The sequence below is a fragment of the Acomys minous genome, assembly GCF_964271855.1.
Source record: "Acomys minous genome assembly, chromosome: 5".
NCBI classification, from domain to species: Eukaryota; Metazoa; Chordata; class Mammalia; order Rodentia; family Muridae; genus Acomys; species Acomys minous.
In genome coordinates this window covers 18,637,642-18,650,130 of record NC_140494.1, presented here as the reverse complement: position 1 = coordinate 18,650,130, position 12,489 = coordinate 18,637,642, and the positions used below count along the sequence as shown (strand labels likewise).

Here is a 12,489-nt window from a genome sequence, read left to right as displayed (position 1 = left end):
TTTTTTAAAGCTCATGGATCTTTTAAAATTGAACAAACACTTACAGTATAAGATAAGTATAAGATTTGAGGGACAGGGGATGCAAAGCTAGAGCTTGAGTCGATGCCTTTCTCTTTCTGTATATGCTGGAGAGGAGCTTTCTATTACTGTGACAAAATAATATAACCTAAAGCAGCTAGGGGAGGAAAAGGTTTATGACATGTTACGGTTCCACATCACAGGCCACCATGAAGGAAGCCAGGGCAGAAACTCAAACAGGGCAAGGATCTGGAGGTAGGATCTGATGTGGGGTCAATACAGGAGAGCTGCTGAGTACTGGCCTTCTTGTCATGGCCTGTTGAGTCTGTTTCCTTAGAGCACAGGTCACAGCCAATTGCCCCCACCCTCATCAATCATTATTTATGAAAATGTACCACAGGCTGGCCCACAAGCGAATGCGGTGAGGGAATTTTCTCAATCAAGATTCCCTCTTCCAGAAATGATTCTAACTAATATTAAGTTGACAGAAACTAGCCAGCACAGTTAGCTGAAGTGGTCGGTTTGACACAGCCCCGAGTGAGGGTCAGTGAAGCACTGCATGGATTAGGTTGGCCAGTGAGAGTGTTTGTGAGGGATCAGAGGTGGGGGTAATGTACATGAGCAGATCTGTGTTGCCTGTAGGCGGCACTGGGCCCCAGGCTGGGTCCTGTAGGGAAGGCCAATACTAGGTGATCTGAACACAACACACACTAGCACATTCTGTCAGGGTATTTTATGGTAGCAACTGGAAACTAAGACAACAACTAACCTTACACAGTAAAATATTTGATATTTCTCAAAATAAGAATCTTCATAAACCCATCATAATAAACAGTTAAGCAAAAATCTGAGGGAAAAAACCTTCTCCAAGGAAATATGGCATCAAATAGTTGCTGCCTGGGCAGACATCCAGATGTGAAAGATGGTAAAAATGTCTATGCAAACTGCAATGCAGTATTAATTAAATGATTGCTTTATGTGGGGACTTGGGGAGTCAAAACCAGGGGGTGAACTTGTACATATAGTCTCCTTTATATTACTCACAAAGCGTTTATCAAAGCCACTCCAGGCACGGCAAGAAACTATGACCCATTTTTCTGGTGGCACAGATGGAAAGACGAAGGAGGGCCACTGCAGCAAGGCCACAGAGGCACCTCAGGAAGGCACATATAAGAACATCCTTAGAATATTTACATTTCCAAAAGCCGTACTACATCCTATTTTCAAAAATAGTGAGACTTTATCTTTCATACCAAACACAAAAAGCATCATAAGATGAAATTGGAAATTTACTAAGCTGTTTTCTTTCCATTTAATCTGTTGTCTAATTTAGTTAGAATCAGAAACATAAAATAGACCATTTTCTTTTAGTCAGAAAGATGGGCTTCATCCTCCTGCTGATCCAGTGGATTCTGGCAACAATAAGACACTGTTCCTATCTCCTACAGGATTTTTGAATTACACTTTTCAAGAAAAAAATAGGAAAAAAGTTCAATAACCTTGTGTCAGAGGTTAGGGATTTTGCTGTGAGGAGATGGATGTTTTAGTCCATGCAGGATTTTATCCCAACTATTTAACTTTCCTTTTTCAGACAAAAGTAACCATAGAAAACATACAAATGAGTGGGCAGTATATACTGTGTTCCAATAAATACTATTTCCAAAAGATAGGCGGTGGACTAGATGAGGCCTCCAGGCTTTTTTGCTGAATTGCTGACTCCAGTTCTATTACATCAACAGCTGCTCTGGTAATTGCCGGTGCTTGTTACAGAGACACAAGACAGGGCATAAACAAATGCCTTCTGGATGTTTCGGAAAACAGAGTCCAAAACTGAGAACACGGAGATAAATAAGGAAATTCCTAGAAGACAGTGAACTGCAGAGAAAATGAGTTACGTCTCTGCCTGAAGCCTTGGCTGACCACCAAATGGAGCACTAAACAATGCTGGAGAGCCACACAAACACTGCAGAGATGTTAGCAGCTGCACGCTATGAGCTGTGGAGCGGATGAAGTTCACTCTTTAAAACCAGGAATGTTAACCCTTCAAGAGAACAACGGTACAGTTTAGATACCCAGGAAGGGAACATAACCTACTGTTAACAATATTCACTTTTTTAATCAAAAGCCACTAGACAGGAGGTGAGCTATAAAATGTGCCCATTAAGGGCCAAAAAAGGAATGAGGAATGACCAGACCCTTTCCACAGGTAAGGCACTACTTTAGATAAACTAGACACAAATCCTATAGCACCTACGAAAGAACCATTCAGAAACCACAGAAAATATGTTTAAGAAGTGAAGGGAAAATTTTGGAATTACTGAATCCACAGATAATCTTGAGAGAAAAATATAAATTCTAATAGAATATACCAAAGAAATTCCAGATATTGCAAACCATAATAATTAGGAACAGGATGGGAGCCTACCATAGAGGTCCTCTGAAAGACTCCACCCAGCAGGGGATCCAAGCAAATGCTGAGACTCTCAGCCAAACTTCCACATGGAATGCAGGGATTCATATGGAAGGGTTGAGGAACAGAAGGACCTGGAGGGGTCAGGAGCTCCACAAGGAAGCCAAGGGAGCCAACACATCCAGGCAGAGGGGGAGGGTGCTGCTGAGTCTGATGCATCAACCAAGGACCATGCATGGTGAGGACCTAGACCCTCTGCTCAGATGTAGTAGATAGACAGTGCAGTCTCCTTGTGGGTCCCATAATATGGGGAGTAGCGACTATTTCTGACATGGACTCTGGTGCCCACTTATTGATCACTTCCCCCTGCTGAGGCAGCCTTGCCAGGGCACAGAGGAAGAAGATACAGGCAGTACAGAAGACAAGACACTTGATAAGCTGTAGTCAGATGATAGGGGGTGAGGGCTCCCCTTTCTGAGGACCAGGGGAGGGAGGAAGAAGGTATCAGGGAGTGACGGTGGGACTAGGAGGCGACAAGGGAGGGGAGCTACATCGAGATGTAAAGCGAACAAATTAAAAATGAGTAAATAAAGTTGCTTATAGTTAAAACTGTAAATGGAAGTCAAGGAATGATTAAGATCAAAGAGGGATAAGTGAGCATGAAAATATGTTAGTACAATGTTACCTTTAAAATCATAGAGAGATTGACAAGCAAGAGCACCAGCTCAGAGGCACAGAAGGCACACAAAAAACATCAAGAGGGAAGTAATTAGAATTCTAGAAGTTAGGAAAGGAGCAAAAAAGGATATCTGAAGAACTAATTGCTTAAAAACTCCTAAGTTTGATGACAATAAGGTACCAATTCGAGAAGCCTACCAGGACACATACAGTATCGTCACAGCATGGTGCAACAGAAAGGCAAAGAGAAAAGCCTGCACACAAAGAAAGGGGGCTGAGAAAATCAGCATAGATAAACATAAAAACCCCATCCTAACCCACCAAAGACATCAGAGTGACACACTCAAAGTTATAAACAAACTGAACAAGAATATTTAAAACAAGAGTTCAAAATTAAGAGAGAAATGGAGACATGCTCAGATTTTTTAAAAAATGGAATCATTTATCAGCAATCTCTCTATTAGAAATATTGAATGAAATATGGTTCTCATGAAGAGAGAAAAGATGACATAAGCTACATTCTGACCTACATTAAAGTTTTTTTTAAAGAACTCAGATATATATCTAGAGGAAGGAAAAGAGACATATTTTACTTTACTACAGAAAGGGATGAACTATACAGAAAGACTCTGCAAGATCAAACAACAAGCAATGAAGCCATTAGCCACCCACATCTATCAATTCTTTCCCATTCTAAACATTGTCCAGTCTTTTTTCTTACCAGTAGTTTTAATAAATAGTAGAGTTATCTAGAATACTAGCTATTGTCAGTTAAAAGTGAAGTATGAAAACTGCCTTCTGGAAACTTAATATTGATATTTATTTAATCAGTGAATGAATGTCTTCAATATTCAAAAGCAATCAGAAGAAAGTCTATTAATAACTGAGACTATGGAGAATGTACCACTTAGGAGCAATTACAATGAACAATGAATGAGTTTTTAATCATCCCACCCACACAGAAATGAGTTCATTTATTTTTATATGAACAACTTGAACATCATCAGACTAGTTAAAGTCTATGGTGGGTGATAGTTACCAAATTCTAATTCCGTCCTTTTGCATTTTAAACTCAATTCTCTGTTCAAGAAATATTTTTCTTGCCCAGCATAAAACTGTCAATATTAATTATACTTGTACTATGTGCCCCAACATATTATTATAATTACCCATTTATATATAAAAATGCTGTTCAATTTACTTAGCAGAAAAATATTCCACAGTTGGCTCTCTTAAGAAATTATTATCTGTCACAGCAATACCTGATCCATTCCACTAGTTATTAATATGTCAGTGAAACTGTATTTTCTGAGAGAATGTGTCAAATTTCCATTAATATTTAACATCTCCTCAGCTAAAGAGTTACAGCGACTAGCTGTGTTCAGAACTGTTCCTACATGCCTGATGCATTCTCCCTTGTGGCTGTTGGACTGCACATAGAAATTGTGCCCCAGTAGAATCAGAGCACAGGCTGTAGCCAAGTGTTTGGTTTAGACAGAAGTAATTATTAAGAACCACTTAATGATAGATTAACAGAATACAAGTGAAAGGCCATTGCTTCAAATGAGAGTTTGATATTTTTGTAGCTATGAGCAGTTCTATTCTTCCAAAGCTTGTTCAGTGATGAAAACAGCAGATACCTGACATAGCAGATGACAACCTGTCCTTTAATACATTTGCCTTATGTGTACAAATAACATTTAATTTGTAAACTCAGCTCAGGAATTTTTCACACTAGCTAATAAGAACAATGAAGGTAAGAACAAAAGGTTGACAGAAACACAAGCACTGCTATCTGGCCAATTAGCCTGGCAGACAAGATGACTATTAAGTTACTACAAGGAAGGTAGCATGGAGTATGGATATTCTCAATGCTGGGATGATGTAAGGCCCAGATGGGCTTGAGTGACCTGAGGCCACCCACTACTCACAATGGCACATATTGAAATCTTATAAGTAGTTCATTTCTAAAAATTTCCATTCAAGTTATTTGAACCTTGACTGACTAGGAGTAACTGAAACCATGAAAATTTTAGGTGAAAATGGATGCTACTATCATGACTAAACACTCTTACTATGCCCGTGTATTTTATTTGAACTCAAGATTTAGAAAAAATTATTTAGGGCTGGAGAGACGAATCATTGGTTATGAGCACTGGCTGCTCTTTTAGAGGACCCACGGTTGACTTCTAATACCCACACTGTGGTTTTCAACTGTCTGTAGCTCCATTTCGAAGGGCGTCAGGTGCTCTCTTCCGAACTCCACAAGCACCAGGTATGCAAGTGGTGCACAGACATGCATGCAGTTGAAACATTTAGACATGTAAAAAGAAATCTCTTTAAAAATTTGTAGAGGATTATTTATAGTGTCAGTAGAGGGTTCTTGCACATTATAACTTTTTCCATTGTATCATAAATACTGAAATACATTACTCAGCTTTCTGAGGTGGACTTTATCAAAAATTTCACAGACTAACCTTCTAACTATATGACCCAGGAGCATATACTTAGGTATGATACTTGCCCAGAGCAAGCTGGCCAGCTCTACATCAATTAATAATTAAGACAAAGACAAATCTGATCTGATTGGGGCAGTTTCTCAGGGAAGACCTTCCTATTAGATGACACTAGGTTCTATCATCTAAATAGGTGACAAGTAAAGCCACCTGGGACGCCCCACCATTATCAACACACAAACACATCATTTTAAACCATAACCTCTGAATTCACCATCCCTAAGATCTCATGTGGATGGCATAAGACACAAAAGCCTTCCTGGCTTTCACCATTCCATAGGGTTACTAACGACCTCCCCGTGCCTCAGAAAGCTTTAGTCTTTTCTCCTGGTTCTCAGGAAACAGGTTGAGGGATCTGCCCATTTCTCTTTCCAAGGACCCACATTTTGAGTTTTTGTAAATCCTTCTTACTGTGGTATTTTTAAGCCTCACTTATTTCTGCTCCAACAGAACCTTTCAGTGCGCTAAATTAGTGAGGGCTATTTGACATGTCAACATCCACATCCTCTCTTCCTGTCAGCATCCACCAAGCTGGGAGGGGTTTCTGTTTCTGTATTTTGATTTTTGTTGTATGATTGCTATTTTTGATTGAGATGGCACGGTTATTAGTTTTCAAGTGGACTGTAAAACTGAAAGAATATGGATGAGTCCGGAACAAGAAATTGGAAGAAAAAGCATTTGTCTGTGTTTCTATGCTGTTCTGAGCATTGAATTGCATACAGATGTTGGGAACTTTTTTTTTCAATATTGTGCTATTTTATGAAACAAATTTCTAGATGAGCATGTTATATGAAGTTTTCCATTCTGAAGTTTTTGCCCCTAAATTAAGAAATTTAACAACGGAAATTACATAGTTTAAACTAAAAAAGATTCCTGCATTCCATCAGTTTTCATGTGCCTGCATTCATATTATCTGTCAGCAATTAAGATACTAACACAATCCTTACTTCCATATAAATTTTCCTTTTTTATTTCTTTATCAGGAATCTCTCATAACAGATTCAATTTATATCTCTGTTATGCCTTGAAATTTTGTGAGTATTGTTTACTAAACATAGAATTAGCACTCTACCCCAACATGGGTAACTTATCAAAGAAGAAAAATGTTTGATTCTGACAAGCAAAAATCCCAACAAAAAGAAGTAACTCTCAAAGAGCAATAAACTGGATGAGGCTGGGCTTCCATTTTTACTGAGGAGAGCCATTGTCTCAGTCTTTCTCTTACTCAAAATCCTGGGACATTTCACATTCTCCACCAAGACGACCTAATTCTGAGCCTCTTTTCTAGTCTTACCGACTCCAAAAACATTACATCTTACCTTTCTCCTTGTCCTGCCCCTCTTCAAGTCGAGTACTTCCATTATCCTGTTAATGTCAAAAGCTTCCTAAGGCTATCATGATATCTCTCTCTCTCTCTCTCTCTCTCTCTCTCTCTCTCTCTCTCTCTCTCTGTCTCTCTCTCTCTCTCTCTCTGTCTCTCTCTCTCTCTCTCTCTCTCTCTCTCTCTCTGTCTCTCTATCTCTCTCTTTCTGTCTCTGTCTCTATCTCCTCTCTCTCCTCACTACTCCCCCCCCCCACCTCTTAACAGCTTATTTTTCTCAGGTATTTTTTTTATTCTTGCCCTTCTTATCAGCTATCATGTAAGAAATATGATTTGAGTTTCATAAGTAAAAATTTTACAACTACTTACAGTCAGCTGCAAAGTTCACCCCGCCACAAACCTCTTCTGCTCGGTTAGTATCTGTCCTTGTGCTTAGCAAACACTTGTGTTCGTTTGGGTCCTTTCATTATGTTTTAAGTGGTATCTAAGGTTTGATTTCCATATTAATCTCTATCACTTGGTTACTTGTACAAATTGTTTCTATGAACTAATATATAAAATGTAGCTATTGAGGGACATTTTAATGCTGTCAAAATATTTGAAGACAATAAATTTTACGAATATAGATGCTATACTATGAAACTGTATATATATATTAACAATGCTCTCATGAAATTCAACTAAAGAGGTAAAGTAAAGGCTTTTGTTTCTTTTGAGAACAGGTCCTACTGTGTAGCCTTGGCTGGCCTAGAACTTGGCAGCTGTGAACTTACAGTGATCTGCCTTTACAGTGCTGAGAACAAAGCTGTAAGGCACAATACCCACCTAAAAAATATCCCTTTAAAAGTATCTGTAATGCCATGATGATCAAAATATAGATTGTGGCCCCAAATTTTAATTTTATAATTCTAGAAACTACATTTTTATTATCATCAAATTTTAGGTCTAAATGTTGTTGATACATAAAGAAAATACCATCTATAAAAACTCCCTGCTTTAATATGAAAATTGTAGAATTTTAATAACCTTAATTATTTTATGATGGATAATTATAATGAGAAAATTGTGATTATTACATAAAATGAAAATAATTATCAATAAATAATAAACTATCCCAATTAAAACAAGGTTCACAAATTAGTATGTTTCTAATAAAATCACTAATATTGCTCATTTTATTTTATTAATTATTTCACTTAAATATCATTTTATTCCCAAATTATGATGCTTTTTACAAACATAATATACAGTATTATAAGCTAAGAGATAAGAACACAAATTCTTAACACACATATACAGTTTATATGATACTATATAATTCCTTCAATCTGGTTTAAACACCACTTCAATTTTCTCTAGTAAATTTTCATGCAATCCTTTTTAACTAACTCAAAAATTACCCTTCTTATACTTTTTCATTAATCTATTAAAACTACATATGAATATATAAAGCATATATATGTTGCATATGTTATATACACACATATAAGTACAAATAATCTGTATAGTTACTACTAAGAAAAATAAGCATTGATACTTTGTCATTTCAAAGATACAATATTTTCAAAGAGTTGACAACCTTATTCTCATTAGAATAAAAATATTGTTCTAAAACCTAGACTTCCATCGACAAATGAATAAACAGTGATGTGTCACACACACACACACACACACACACACTTGCACATATATACACATACAATGGAGTTTAGTCATAATGAAAAATGAAATTATATAGTTTTCCTAGAAAATGGGAGGACCCAGAGAATGTCAATCTAATGGAATAACTTGAGTCAGAAAAACTAAATATCATGCTTTCTTTCAAACAAACATACACACATGTTTGAATGTGTGTGTATATAGATATGTATATTTGGAGAGAGTGTGTGTACAAAAGAAGACATGAAAGTAAAAGTGAAACATAGAGAAAATGTGAGAAAAGGAGTAGGTTAAAGACAGGGTGAAGGAAGAAGAAAAAGCTAAGGAAATATTTGTTGTGGTTAATCAGCTACTATGTATGCATATGTTAATTGCCTGTCCCTTGAGAGTCTTACCATTCTACAAGCAAACCCTCATATACACCAAGTGATGTTGTGTATCCTTGCCTCCCAAATTATTCCTAATAGGGCAACACCTCAGTTTCAGAAAAGAGGAAGGAGAAGCCAAGGTTTGAAGAAGAAGAAGAAGAAGAAGAAGAAGAAGAAGAAGAAGAAGAAGAAGAAGAAGAAGAAGAAGAAGAAGAAGAAGAAGAAGAAGAAGAAGAACAACAACAACAACAACAACAACAACAACAACAACAACAAGAACAAGAAGAAGAAGAAGAACAAGAAGAACAAGATCAAGAAGAACAAGATCAAGAAGAACAAGATCAAGAACAAGAACAAGAACAAGAAAAACAGAAAGAACGAGAAGAACAAGAAAGGAGGAGAGGTCTCCATGAGAAGCCTGTGGTGGCCAGGAGGCACTTGCTCTGGGGAACTGACATGATGGAGGAAAGCAGCTCAAATGAAAAGCATGAGCAAGTATTTATGGGAATGATGGATGGGAAGTAGCCCAGATAGGAATGACTGGGACAAATGACTTGGGACGTGTGGCTGGGAGATAACAATGTAGCTTAAGGGGGTTTCTATCTGTCCAGCCCAAGTGTTTTAAGGTTATTAAAATTCTAACAGGTATTTTATAATAGTGGATTAAGAAATAACTGCTGCAGTAATAAACAAATCAATCAATATTAAATTATTAATAACCCTTCAACAGATTGGCACCCAAGCTTAAGACCTCCCAAATCAAAGGCAGCCTCCTAGGAGTCTGGGCATAGCCACAGGCAAAAGGCAGCCTGCTGCAGGCAAGGACAAATGCAAGACATTGAGTGGAGTCAAGGCTGGCTCCCAAGAGCTCAGCCACTGCTTCCTCTAGCTGGTCCTGCCCAGTACCTTCCAAGGAGACACAGACTAAAGCAGCCTGCATTCCATGGAGGGAGAGCCGAACTTCCAAAGAACACAGAGCCTGCAGGAACAACACATAGTCCTTGTTCAGCACACACTGTGGCCTTTGGGAAAACCGAAGATGTCAACCCGGTTTGGATCAAAGTGAAAGTCTCCTCACCCAGAGATTGGGCCTATGGGAGTGGCTCATAATTTCTCTACATAAGCCTTAAGCTGCACAGGACTACAACAGGTTAAAAAGTCTCTGCCTTTATAAAATAAGGGAGGGCATAATGATGGCTAAAAGATTAGCTCCAGAGGATCCAAGATGGCACCACCATCTAGCCTACAGTATCTGAACAGCTGGAGAGCAGTAACTGCAGAGCGACCCAAAGGCAATGCTGTGGATCCCAAAACTTCAGGTCTGTGTTTCCCAGGTGAGAGAAGAGCCTTCCATGAGGGAAACTAGTGGGTCCTACCTCAGGTCACCTGGTTAAACTCTGGAAAAGCTTCCAAATTCCCATCAGAGCATGGTGGGTCTTAGCCTCTGTCTACCTGTCTACACTCACCATCCCGTGGACCCATGTGGGTCACCTAGTAAGGGGAGCAGCTTCTGTCACTGACTTGGACTCTGTTGCCTGCTCTTTGATCACTCCCCCCTGGGGGGGTGGCCTTGCCAGGCCACAGAAACAGAGGGTGCAGGCATTCCTGATGAGATTTGATAGCCTGGGGTCATTGTTAGGAGAGGAGTGCTCCCCTTTCTGAGGGCTAGGGGAGAGGGATGGGGGAAGAAAGAGAGAGGTGGGACTGGGAGGAGACAAGTTATGGGACTGCAATTGTGATGTAAAGTGAACAAATGAAAGAAGGAAAGAAAGAAAGAAAGAAAGAAAGAAAGAAAGAAAGAAAGGAAGGAAGGAGGAAGGAATGATTAGCCTCCACTAATCCCTGCTCAGAAAGGTGACAGAAAAATCAGAGAAGCAGAGGAACAATCTGCATGCATCCTGCAGCAGAGAATCATTAGGAACATTTTAAAAAATAGTATTTCATACTACTCTGAGCAACCAACCAGTCTCCTTAGGTGTAGGACTCCCACAGGAGAACTGATAACTCAGACCAGGATAAGATAAATGATCTTAATTTACAATTTTTAATTTAATTCAAATAATTTAGTTAATTAAATACATGCCTTTGATCTCAATACTTGGGAGACAAAGATAACAGACAGGTTCGTTGTAAACTGAAGGCCTGTCTAATCTACAAAAAGAAAAAAAAAAAAATCCAGGATAACCCGAGCTACACAAAAATAACCCTGTGTCAATAAAATTGATAATTAGATAGCTCTATAAAAGAGTATATTTAAACTCCCTACAATCTTGTTCTAATTCAATAACATGAAAATGCATATAGTCAATGATATTCCCTTTGAGGGAAGTCAAAATATAAAAGATATAGATAAAATTTGTTCTTAAACTAAATCACTCTATACCTTCAATAACTTCTAACGTGGGGACAAAGGCTGTCATTTTGGTAGAGAGGCTTTATGTTCCTGTCAACAGGAAAGAAGAAAAGGCTTTAAATTCTAGCCAAAGTAATATGGATCTGATTTGACAAAAAGACCAAATAGGTAATGTATGTATTTATCCTTCAATATTGGAACAACTCTGAAACTGATTGGGGCACATAAATGTCTCCTGCTAGAACTTCAGCTCTACCCGGACAATAAATCCTTGGTTACAAAGTCCTCAGGACTCATCATTCCATCCTTCATATGGCATAAATAATATTTATCTTAAAACTTGGTCACAGTCCAAATTAGCTTATAAAAAAGGCAGGTGTCTTCTGCTTAAAGAACAGAAAAACATCCTTAACTGATCTGTGCATCCTGCACACTTCATACATTTATAATGATAGAGCTGTATATTACTTGTAAGAAATTATATGTTTTGGGACACCAGAAGTTGGATAAGACCTTACAAGATTCACCCTGAAGGATGCGGGGACACTGACGTATTTTATTCTAGCATACCACAGATCCATTTTCAGACTCCTGAAATCCTATTCCATGAATGATTCCTTCCAGGGCAGCTGCAAAGAAAGCTGCTGGTCCCAGTTGGTCCAGCCTTTCAGACTCTTCCAAACAGGATTTCAATTAAACCTGGAATTTCTCAACATTTAGGAACTAGACAACAAATGCTATTACTAGCTTAATTAACCATTTTACCAATTTCCTTTGGGCCCCTGCCCCAAATCAGCAGAAAGCAAGATGAGAGTGATGTCCCATTCCCACAAGTAGGTTTTGGTTATATTGGGTGATGGATGCTTGTCATTATAAAGGAGTTGGTTACAAGTTACTAACAATCTTAATAAGAGTAAAAACAAAGTATAGGAACTTAGACTCAGGGATTTATCTCCTTTCTTATCTTTTCTCTATCATTCTTTCTTAAGTAAGGGAAAGGAGCTTGAAAAGAAAAACGGAAAATATAGGAATATCATACAGAAAAATATAGAAGTAAAAGGAGAAAGTGAATCAGGTTTTCAACTATAGAATCATTGCTATTCTCAATGAATTTTGATACATTGGTATAGAATTATGTATTCAGATACAAATTTAAGGTTAATGTT

The 12,489-nt window shown here is 38.1% G+C and overlaps 1 protein-coding gene across 2 annotated transcripts in view; it reads right to left on the bottom strand.

The window, feature by feature from the left end:
- The window catches only part of MALRD1 (MAM and LDL receptor class A domain containing 1), a 562,786-nt gene that overhangs the window by 320,527 nt on the left and 229,770 nt on the right, over positions 1-12,489 (bottom strand). The gene's annotated exons all lie outside the window — the stretch shown is intronic.